The sequence below is a fragment of the Giraffa tippelskirchi genome, chromosome 12 (assembly GCF_054371585.1).
Source record: "Giraffa tippelskirchi isolate mGirTip1 chromosome 12, T2T-mGirTip1v1.2.pri, whole genome shotgun sequence".
In the NCBI taxonomy this organism is placed as follows: domain Eukaryota; kingdom Metazoa; phylum Chordata; class Mammalia; order Artiodactyla; family Giraffidae; genus Giraffa; species Giraffa tippelskirchi.
Window position 1 is genome coordinate 95,590,536 of NC_137286.1, and position 12,066 is coordinate 95,602,601.

A 12,066-nucleotide genomic window follows, 5' to 3' on the forward strand; every position below is an offset into this window, starting at 1 on the left:
CTGGCACATTGGCAGATATGTGAATCAAATGTATACTGGGGTTTTAGAAAGCTAATAAATGAAATCATCTTTTCCTCTTGCAACTTCAGAAGTAATTGAGAGATAGAAGCAGGCAGGCCATACACAGGAGGAAAACAAAACACCAATTTTATTATTAATGGTGGGGTATGTGGCTTGGGTGTTCACTAATTATGAGCTTCCTAATACTGGATTCCCAAATTTAACAGTCACAGGCAGTGGTGAAGGCAGTAAACTTCCTCAATAGGGCAGAGTCTGGAATGGAAGATCATGTATGCTTTCTGTAGGAAAAGCCATAGAAAAGGAAATAACTAAGCTACATACTCAAAATTCCTCCCTCCAAAGTCACCATTCACTTTGAAGCACTGAGGGAGAGGATGGGATAAAATACCCAGGGATATCTCACCAGAGGTTACAATAAAACACCAGCTTTATTCTTACGGAAATCCTTCCACATTGGAAAGATGGAGCCTGTTGGAAGGAGGCTCCTCCACCATCAGCAGAGGGCTTCCCTGGTGGCTCAGATGGTAAAGAATCTGCCTGCAATGTGGGAGACCCAGGATTGACCCCTGGATTGGGAAGATCCCCTGGAGAAGGAAATGGCAACCCACTCCAGTATTCTTGCCTGGAGAATCCCATGGACAAAGGAGCCTGCCACGCTACAGTCCGTGGAGTCACAAAGAGTCAGACATGACTGAATGACTAACACTTTCACTTTCACTTTCCAGCATCATCGATGGGCAAGGAGCATGGAGCTGGGCCAATCATGAGCAGACTATAAGGAACAATCTACCATGGTATAGGCATGTGCCAACCATATGAGTTTAGATACCATAAATATTTGTCTTCCTAACTCCCAAAACTAATTATAGATTGAATATATGCTCATTTCTACTCCTCTTACTTTTTCAAAGGGACAACTGGTGGCAAGTAAGGCCATTTAAGGCTTCCCAAGTGGTGCAGTTGTAAAGAAGCCACCTGCCAATGCAGGAAACGCAAGAGACACGAGTTCCATCCCTGGTTCTGGAAGATCCCCTGGAGTGGGAGATAGCAAAGCAGTCCAGTATTCTTGCTTGGGAAACCCCATGGACAGAAGAGCCTGGAGGGCTGCAGTCCATGGGCTCACAAAGCTTCAGACATGTCTGAATGACTGAGCACACACGCGTATACGCAAGGTCATTTAATAATCCTATGATTACAGTGATGATGTAGAAAAAGATTTCCACTTGCCATGGAGACAGTCCATGGAGATAAGGAAGGGAGAGCAATAGAGAGTAGATTCAGATCGAAAACAACTTATATAAAGTGCTCTCTGAGTGTCAAGAACTAGCTAATACTTTCACAAATGATTTCATTTAATATAATTTAGTCCTTAAAACATACACATTAAAAGAAGGAAAATTAAGACCCAGAAGGTTAAATAACTTGTTCAAGAAGTCATGATAAAGAAGAAGCAGAATGATATTTTGAGCCAAGTATGAACAGCCTCATTTTATTCTGTACACAGCAGACATTATCAGTATATAGATATCAAAGCAATTACAACTTTTTAATGGCTTGTTTTTTGGACAAAACTAAAAAGCCTATCCAACTTTGAATAACCCTATTAGGTCAATCAGTCTACCTGATATCTTAGTAGTTTTTCTAAAACCAACTTTAAAGGATTACTTTTAATATTCAATGCATCTTTTTCTGGGGACAATTTAAAGGATCAACTGTCCTATGACTAGTATAATATGTTGGTAAATGGCCTTTGTTCCCCCTTCAAATCATTGCCCATATGTCCTTCGTCCAACCTAAGCCTTGAAACTTTTACAAAGTTAGAGAAATTTCCTCTTGACATTGTACAGATACATGATAACTCAGTGATAATCACTCCCTGGCAGGCTTTGCACATGAGGCATTTTAAATGCTGGTAGAGATAATCTATGGATCCAAACCAACATAAAATCTAAAGTGGAAGAAAATAGTCCGCCTCTTTTGTTAAGTGATAGCTCCGAGCAGCAGCACGGAGTGTCCTGAAGGTATATCAGGAACCAGACAGCTTGGCCTCCTTTGATTGTTCCCAGAGGCTCCCTTGGCTGTTCCCACACACTTCTTCTCGGATTTATTTTCCACTACACCCCTTCCCAGAGTGATTAGAAACAAATACCAACACTGAACAAGTCTAAATATGCCTGAATCCTCTCAAACAGCTTGGCATTTCCTTCAGGTTTCATTGGCAATTCCATGATAGGGCTTGCTAGAGAGCTTTCATTTAAATTCAGCTAATGCAATAATTTGAAATTCTGATTGACTCATTTTCAAAATAATTCTAGTTTTCTATTTGGAAAGGCCAAGTTATACCCTTGGTTGAGACAGAAAGATTTTTACAAAGAACCTAGCCTTAAATGTAAGTGCAATAAGCAATGATCTGAATAATTTGAGAGCTATCACAGAAATCTAAATTATCTCAATATTTTTTGCTCCTTGTACTTTTCTTGGAACTTGCTCCCTTTTGATCCACGTTACTGGATATATTAAGTGTTTTAGTCCCTCTTCTGAGTTGGAAAACTAAAGCAGCTATTTCTGGAAGGCTGGTAAAAACATATCATTGGGGAAGATACAATGGGGAAAGGTTGTTTGGGAAGGGGTGTCCCTCTCTCACTGAAGAATAACGAAGGATTGCTTTATGCAGCTGGCCATTTTTCATCTTTAGTAGCAAAGACTGATGAGAAGCTATGCATATTGCACAGAAGTAGAGAAAAATCATTTCATGTCTGTTACTTTGTGACCAAGGGCTGATCCACTTTAATACCTCAAACTCAGTGTATGTTATCACAGAGTTCAAAGTAATTCTCAGAAATGGTTAATTCAACAGTATGGAAAAAATAATAAACTGAAAAAACAGCTATATTGCTTTCCCTGGTTGATCTGATATAAAATCAGATCTTCCCTATTTGATCTTATATCCTTATCTGATACAAAATCAGATCAATTTAATCATCTGAAAGATGTGGTAGCTCTAAAAGCAACACATTCATACTATTAAAAAAAAAAAGGCTGGTGAAGAGAATTTCTCAAGTGTCAGAGAGAAGATCTCGAAAAATCTACTCCTCTATAAAAGTAATTAGAACAATGTCAATATTTTTTTAAAAAGCACCGTTTTCAGAACTCTGGAAATTAACTGAAAGCTTTCAATAATACGAGAAGAATTTATTCAAGGAAAAAGACTGACTATCAAGAGGAAAAGTAAAGCTTTATAGAATTTTAACTCACCCTATTCCCATTCTCCTCTCCTCATTTTCACAGTAGCCATAAAAAGCAACAGTCTCACAATTATAGTAGCTGTGAAAACTGTAAACCTAGCAGCCATTGGAGGGTGAAGAACAGAAGAGCAAGTTTGGATCTTCTTTTAAATAGATCTATTCCCAGAGATTTGTTACTATCTGACCTGGCTATTAGCTCCCTAGAAGTCTGCACTTGCAGGACTCATCTTTGTTTGACATAACTCAGAGCTTACTCACTGTAAATAGCTTTCCCCAGGGCATTTATTGACAACAGTCAGTAACAACTGCTTAACATCATGGTTGACTGAGGTAGGGGTAACATTTGGGGCAAACGAGGGGCTGGCCAAAAAAATTGAAAGGAAAAAATGGGGAATAAGACGTCTAGAGAAAGCTGTGAGAAGGTCTGACATTATCTGGGAGTTTAGACGACCACAAGAAATGTGTAGGTTTCTTTTTTATATTTTTAATTTTCTGTGTATTACGATGTTTTGATGTTTTAAGAATCTTTCTGTCTGGGAAGAGACTGCTCCTCTTGAGACCAGCCAGTTCTTGGAGATAGTAAAGGATGGGGATGGTGGGGGGCGGCGGCTGGAGCATGACTTTAATGTGAAACTGACCAGTCTAGATCTATACATACATACCCTTTCTGGCACGTGCATCTCAGGGCAGGAGGGTGGGGGTGGGCTAATTATCCCAGCGCCAGGTACAGCAGCAAGAGACCATCACTATAGGCCAAAATTCACTGGAGTTATTCAAACTAGTCAGTCCTAAGCTGTTTACCTTGTCCTGTCTTGCCTTTCCTGAGAAAATTACAATAAAGTTTTGACCCAGACTTTTCCCTCACTCCTAAATTCTGTCTCCTGACCAAAACCTGGCATTTCTCACATGGTCCTGTGTGGTGTGCCGTGCCTCCGGTTCACAGACCCTGTAAATACAATAAATTTTCCTGAGACTTGCCCGTGTCCCTGTTATGGCCACTCCTGACTGACTAACACATAAAAGAACAGAGAAGATCAGAAGTGTGAGCAGAGGCAGGAAAATATCTGAAAACTCTCACCTCAGGCTGACCTCGAGTCCCTGCACAAGCAAGAAATAAAAGCTAAGACAAAGCTGTAAACGACTGGAACACGGAAGGCATGCCCCCACTGGCACACAAAGCCCACCAACAAAGGCCGGAAGATGTACTGGTTCGGGGTATTTAAGGATATCTCTAGCAACCATTAACTGACTACAAAGCTACCCAAACAGAGACTTCAGTGGTAATGTACAACAAAGAATAGAGGCTATAGAATTTGTTCAGGAAAGTCACTAAACAGATAACCATGCAGCAGAAACAACTACAGTAATAATAGCAATAAAACCCTGAACAGGGCCTGTGAGCTCTACATTTGTGTTGGCACGTTATTCAAAATGTTCAGTCTGAAGCAAAAAATAATTATGAGACATGCGAAAAAACAGCTAAGTATGACACATACACCGACTCAGTGGATATGAGTTTGAGCAAACTCCAGGAGCTGGTGAAGGACAAGGAAGCCTGGTGCACTGCAGTCCATGGGGTCGCAAGGAGTCAGACATGACCTCGAGACTGAACAACAAAAATGACACATAACACAGGAAAAACAATCAATAGAAACAATCTCTTAGGACTGAACTTAGGAAGCCCACAAGCTGGAGTCAAGATTGCCAGGAGAAATATCAATAACCTCAGATATGCAGATGACACCACCCTTATGGCAGAAAGTGAAGAGGAACTAAAGAGCCTCTTGATGAAAGTGAAAGAAGAGAGTGAAAAAGTTGGTTTAAAGCTCAACATTCAGAAAACTAAGATCATGGCATCTGGTCACATCACTTCATGGCAAATAGATGGGGAAACAGTGGCTGACTTTATTTTGGGGGGCTCCAAAATCACTGCAGATGGTGATTGCAGCCATGAAATTAAAAGACACTTACTCCTTGGAAGGAAAGTTATAACCAACCTAGACAGCATAGTAAAAAGCAGAGACATTACTTTGCCAACAAAGATCCGGCTAGTCAAAACTATGGTTTTTCCAGTGGTCACGTATGGATGTGAGAGTTGGACTATAAAGAAAGCTGAGCACAGAAGAATTGATGCTTTTGAACTGTGGTGTTGGAGAAGACTCTTGAGAGTCCCTTGGACTGCAAGAAGATCCAACCAGTCCATCCTAAAGGAGATCAGTCCTGGGTATTCATTGGAAGGACTGATGTGGAAGCTGAAACTCCAATACTTTGGCCACCTGATGCGAAGAGCTGACTCATTGGAAAAGACCCTGATGCTGGGAAAGATTGAGGGCAGGAGAAGAAGGGGACGACAGACGATGAGATGGTTGGATGGCATCCTTGACTCAATGGACATGGGTTTGGGTGGACTCGGGAGTTAGTGATGGACAGGGAGGCCTGGCATGCTGCGGTCCATGGGGTCTCAAAGGGTTGGACATGACTGAGCGACTGAACTGAACTGAACTGAACTTAGGAAGCTCAGATTTTAGATTTACTAGACAAAAACTTTGGAGAAGGAAATGGCCACCCACTCCAGTATTCTTGCCTAGAGAATCCTGTGCACAGAGGAGCCTGGTGGGCTGCCGTCTAAGGGTTGCACAGAGTTGGACACGACTGAAGCGACTTAACAATAGCAGCAGCATCAGACAAAAACTTTAAATCAACTATTATAGATAAATAAATGAAGTTATGCTTAAAGAGTTAAGTGAAAGTATGAGAACAGTATCTCACTAAATATTGAATAGTAATAAAAATATATAAATTATTAAATAAAGAACAATATAGAAATCCCGGAATTTAAAAGTAAAATATTAAACTGATAAATTCACTAGAAGAGCTATCTTGTCCTCATCCATCAGCCATTTAAGCCCTTCTTCTAATTACCCATTAAAATGTTCCACCTTGTGGTTTGTGAATTTTATGGAGCATGGAGAATACACTGGGCCCCTGGTGTGTAGCTTGGGCTGAGAATCCCGAGCCATTAGCAAATGCAGTTGCGCTTAAGGAAACCAAACAGAAAATAAACATGGTCTTGTAAAGTCTAGAATATGTAGCCTGAGTCAATGTTACATACAGGGATGGCTAGGCCAAACACCTAAAAAGTTTCAAATGCAGTCAGGCTCCACCAGAACCCTCTGAACTGGACAAGAGGCCAAACATGACCTAGGAAAGTGACATCAAAATCTGTGGGGTATGTGAGAGCTTCAGCAGTCAAATAGGACTTGTAATTATTAGTCTTCTTTTCTATTTGTGGGGAGAGATGACCAAAAGCTTTGCAGTTATCTCCTCTGAAATGAGATATTGTGTCCCTTCCCAGATTATACCCAGAAATATCACTTGGGGGCTATACCCATGTATTCTGTCTATGTTAATGGCCCAGCTGTGTTGCTGCATGTGGGTCAACAGGATGCCCAGTCTCTATTGGGCAGGACTCTTGTCTGGGCCCACCAGAAGGCCAGTATGGTAGAAGGCCAATGCTCCTTCAAGGAATAGGACTTTTTCTAAATCATACCACACCCACTGATGGCAGGTAGCAAAGAGTTTAAGAAGCCTTGTGGAGAGATATTAAAGGTCTACCGCTCAGCAGGTGGTGCTAGTGGTAAAAAAAAAAAAAAAACCATCTGCCAATGCAAGAGACTTAAGAGATGTGTGTTCGATCCCTAGGTCAGCAAGATCCCCTGGAGGAGGAAACGGCAACCTACTCCAGTATTCTTGGCTGGAGAATCCCATGGACAGAGGAGCCTGGTGGGCTACAGTACATGGGGTCGCAAAGAGTCGGACATGACTGAAGTGACAGCACACACGTACACATGTGACTCATTCTAACCAAATAGCAGCAAGTTGATCCTGATCATCTGGATGGAAAGTGATGGTTAAAAAAGGTATTTGATATATAAACTGCCATATACCAACATCCCTTGGCTTGGCCAGGAGTCTCTGTGACAGTCACAATGTCAGGTCCACCAGTACCAAGGGCAGCATTAAGGCCTTGAACATGGGCCAAACAGAACTACTAAATGGAGAAATAGTTTCTCTTTGGTTCCCTTAAGTTTGGCAATTGCTGTTATTTCTTTTTCTCCCCCAGGAAGCCAATATTGTTTTGAGGAGGAAATGGCACTAGGCAATGATAGTCAGATAGGTTCAGGGTCTTCTACTTACCCCACTGAGTTGGTCCTAACTATAGTAATTCCAGTCAGGAGTTGGGAGTGAAGGTGAGTCAGAGTGCACATATATACTAATAATATACTTAGCAGTGTAGGTCATGATGATGGAGATTTGTAGGGACGCCAAAGTACTCATGCATAGCCAAACTTGGGCAAGGGTCTTAGTGATGGTGATCACAGACCTAAAACCAAAGAGCAGTATCTGTTTCCCCTTCATCTTCATGGCAAAGGTTGTGGGGATCAAGTCACTATGAACAAGGATCTGAAAGAACCAAGAAATACAATTTTCCTCTCATGCCCCCACTGAACTCTAATCTTGGCATAGGAACTCAGGTCTTATCTAGGGACAGAGGAAACTCAGTGTAATTCCTGCTTCTGTCTATTTTAAAGCTAAGAGTTCTGAGTAAAGGTTGCTAAGGCTCTCCAACTCACCTCAAGACTCACTGGGAGGGGAGGAAGGAATGACACTGTGTCAGTCACAGAGAAGTCACAATCGTCACGTGGACCCTAGCAGAGCTGCCCATTGGGACCTTCCAGGGACTTGGCTCAGTACCTGACCACAGGTTTCTTGGTAGGGAACTCATTAATCTTCTCCTTTGAGTCTCATTATCAAGGAACCAAATCCAGAGATATTCGGGGAAAGGCCCTTGTCCAAGTCATCCAGAAGAGGATGCACATTCTGTTGGTCACACGTGAAAAGAAAGTGAAAGCTTAGTCTCTCAGTCGTGTCCAACTCCTTGTGACCCCATGGACTGTAGCCTACCAGGCTCCTCCGTCCATGGGATTTTCAGGCAAGGGTACAGGAGTGGGTTGCCATTTCCTTCTCCAGATGATCTTCCTGACCCCAAGATTGAACCCAATTCTTCCCACATTGTAGGGAGACTCTTCACTGTCTGAGCCACCAGGGAAGTTGGTCACGTGTAGACAGTAACAAAGCAAGATAGAGAGACCTTGGCAGAAGCCCAATGAGGAAAAGAGGAGGAAAAAGAAGCAGATAGAAAGAAAAGGAGAGACAGAGAAACTGAGATCAGACTGTAGACTTCATAAGAGATCATGGTTGCCCTTTTCTGAGGAGTTCATTATGGCGTTGCTGTTGCGTGAACTGGGCTGATCTGGGTCAACAGTCCGTGAGCCCCAAGAGGCTGGCTGCCAGACCATGAGGTTTCCTGTACTTCTCTACACACTCTCACCATAAACCCTATCAACGAAAGAAGCCAAGGATGTTTGTTTCCTTACAAGGAACACAATGAAACACATATTCTTTTTTATTATTATTAAATTAATTTTAATTGGAGGCTAATAACTTTACAATATTGTAGTGGGTTTTGCCATACATTGACATGAATCATCCATGGGTGTACATGTGTCCCCCATCCTGAACCCCCCTCCTACCTCCCTTCCCATCCCATCCCTCAGAATCATCCCAGTGCACCAGCCCTGAGTGCCCTGTCTCATGCATCAAACCTGGACTGGCGATCTATTTCACATATGGTAGTGTTCTTGCCTAGAGAATCCCAGGGACAGGGGAGCCTGGTGGGCTGCCATCTATGGGGTCGCACAGAGTCAGACACAACTGAAGCGACTTAGCAGCAGCAACATACATGTTTCAATGTTATTCTTTCAAATCATCCCACCCTCGTCTTCTCCCACAGAGTCCAGAAGTCTGTTCTTTACATCTGTGTCTCTTTTGCTGTCTCGCATATAGGGTCATTATTACCATCTTTCTAAATTCCATATATATATATTAATATACTGTATTGTTAATATACTGTTTTTCTTTCTGACTTACTTCACTCTGTATAATAAGCTCTAGTTTCATCCACCTCATTAGAACTGATTCAAATGCATTCTTTGTAATAGCTGAGTAATATTCCATTGTGTATATGTACCACAACTTTCTTATCCGTTCGCCTGCCAATGGACATCTAGGTTGCTTCCATGTTAGAGCTATTGTAAACAGTGCTGCAATGAACATTGGGGTATGTGTGTCTCTTTCAATTCTGGTTTCCTCAGTGTGTATGCCCAGCAGTGGGATTGCTGGGTCGTATGGCAGTTCAATTTCCAGTTTTGTAAGGGATCTCCACACTGTTCTCCATAGTGGCTGTACTAGTTTACATTCCCACCAACAGTGTAAGAGGGTTCCCTTTTCTCTGCACCCTCTCCAGCATTTATTGTTTGTGGACTTTTGGATAGCAGCCATTCTGACCTGTGTGAGATGGTACCTCATTGTGGTTTTGACTTGCATTTCTCTGATAATGAGTGATGTTGAGTATCTTTTCATGTGTTTGTTAGCCATCTGTATGTCTTCTTTGGAGAAATGTCTGTTTAGTTCTTTGGCCCATTTTTTGATTAGGTCATTTATTTTTCTGGAATTGAGCTGCATGAGCTGCTTGTATATTTTTGAGATTAATTATTTGTCAGTTGCTTCATTAGCTACTATTTTCTCCCATTTTGAAGGCTGTCTTTTCACTTTGCTTAAAGTTTCCTTAATTGTGCAAAAGCTTTTAAGTTTAATTAGGTCCCATTTGTTTATTTTTGCTTTTATTTCCATTATTCCGGGAGGTGGGTCATAGAGGATCCTGCTGTGATTTATGTCAGATAGTGTTTTGCCTATGTTTTCCTCTAGGAGTTTTATAGTTTCTGGTCTTACATTTAGATCTTTAATCCATTTTGAGTTTATTTTTGTGTATACAACACACATTCTTTAACACAAATTCTTTTCAGGGGAGGATGTGGTGATGAGACATGGCCAGTTCCTGCATAGTTTTGTATGCAAAGTTAACCAACTGGAAGTTGACCTTGTTGGAGACAAGAAGTCACTGAAGAGAGCTTAAGTCAGAGACTGACATAAACATATTAACACTTAGAAAAATCCCTGTGTAATCTGCAAAGACTGGTTTGGAGGGGCTAAAACTTATGTGGAGCGAGAGACAATTTGAATATAGGAATTTTTAATACTTGGTATCCCTGGTTCTTCTCTTACTAAATTAGTATTTGCAAAAAGTAAACTAGGTAGCAACAGTTACAGCAAGAAATACAGGCAGCTACAATCAAGTTGATCAATCTAGATAAGAAATCTGTTTAATTATCAATGGGAAGGCTCTTCCTATGACTTCTTGATTTCACTTTTCCTATGATTTCTTTTTTTCACTTGACCTAAATAGAGATGGTCAGACTAGGCACGAAGTAAATTTATAGAGGTGTGTTTAGTGTTAGTCGCTCAGTCATGTCCAACTCTGTATGACCCCATGGACTTTAGCCCACCAGGCTCCTCTGTCCATGGGATTCTCCAGGCAAGAATATTGGAGTGGGTTGCCATGCTCTAGGGAATCGTCCCGACACAGGGATTGAACCCAGGTCTCTGACATTGCAAGCAGATTCTTTACTATATGAGCCACCAGGGTCTTCCCTTCTGAGCAACCAGGGAAGCCCCTTATGGAGCAGATGAGCATTTAAATTAAGACAAAAAGTTAAACCAAAGCAGTGTGAAAAAAAAAGTTTCAACGTGTCATAAGAATAACTCTGGAAGTAACATCCTCAGTGACACAGTAACAAATGTTATTCATTTGCTTGTTCCTTCAGTGTATTGGAATGCAGGGATGTGTCATTAGTACAATGATCCCCAAGGACAGATATATCTAGTTTCCTCTTCCCTGGTAGCTCAGACATTAAAGAATATGCCTGCAATGCGGGAGACCTGGGTTCGATCCCTGGGTCAGGAAGATTCCCTGGAGGAGGTCATGGCAACCCATTCCGGTAGTCTTGCCTGGAGAATCCCATGGACAGAGGAGCCTGGTGGGCTACAGTCCATGGGGTCACAAAGAGTTGGGCATGACTGAGCAACTAAGCACAGCAAGCCTATATAAAGGCACAGTTTAATATTAATACGTTGGAGGATCTTTATTTTAGTTGTTTTTAAAGTTTTACCTTTCATTTCCACTAATATTTTTAATTTATAAGATCATACTCTGGGTTTCAAATCTTGAGTGGAAGGTTTGAAAAAGATACTTAAATAATCAACCTAAACAGTCATGCCCTAGGAATCAGCCAAATGAAATAAACCATGGAATTTTCTGATTAAAAAACTTCAAAGAAATTGCAACCAGCTGTTCTCCCTCCACCGCGGATTTATTTCCTCTGAAAACTGATCAAGAGGAAACAATCTTTGGGAGGAAAAAATCGCTTTAGACATATGTCAGGCCTCACTGATAGTATCTCTTGGTAGAAGAATAGTCAACTGAAAGGCAGAGAGGGAGAGAGAGAAAACGAACATTTGTAAAGTGCTTTTAAGAACTAGCAACTTAGAAATATATTGACTGTCTTCTAGAATTTGAGAGACTCAATTAATCTTGCTGGTGAGAGATCACAACCCATTAAAAAAACAAACAGTTAAGTCAGAAGAAGATTGAAATATCCCTTTCATTACCAGCGAGCACTGAGTGAGAGAATATGGCTAGATGTATTGGGCTCTGTAATTAGCCCGATTTACCCACCAGGCATGGGGGACTCAGGGGGCAAGAAGAGAATGGCGTGAATTGAGTATGACCAGGTCCTCTCCCTAATCCACCCATCAGAAAATACATGCACCCCAATATTCA

General features: G+C 41.4%; 1 protein-coding gene across 1 annotated transcript in view; it reads right to left on the reverse strand.

The window, feature by feature from the left end:
• Positions 1–12,066, reverse strand: part of LOC145528637 (uncharacterized) — a 263,141-nt gene that overhangs the window by 110,544 nt on the left and 140,531 nt on the right. The gene's annotated exons all lie outside the window — the stretch shown is intronic.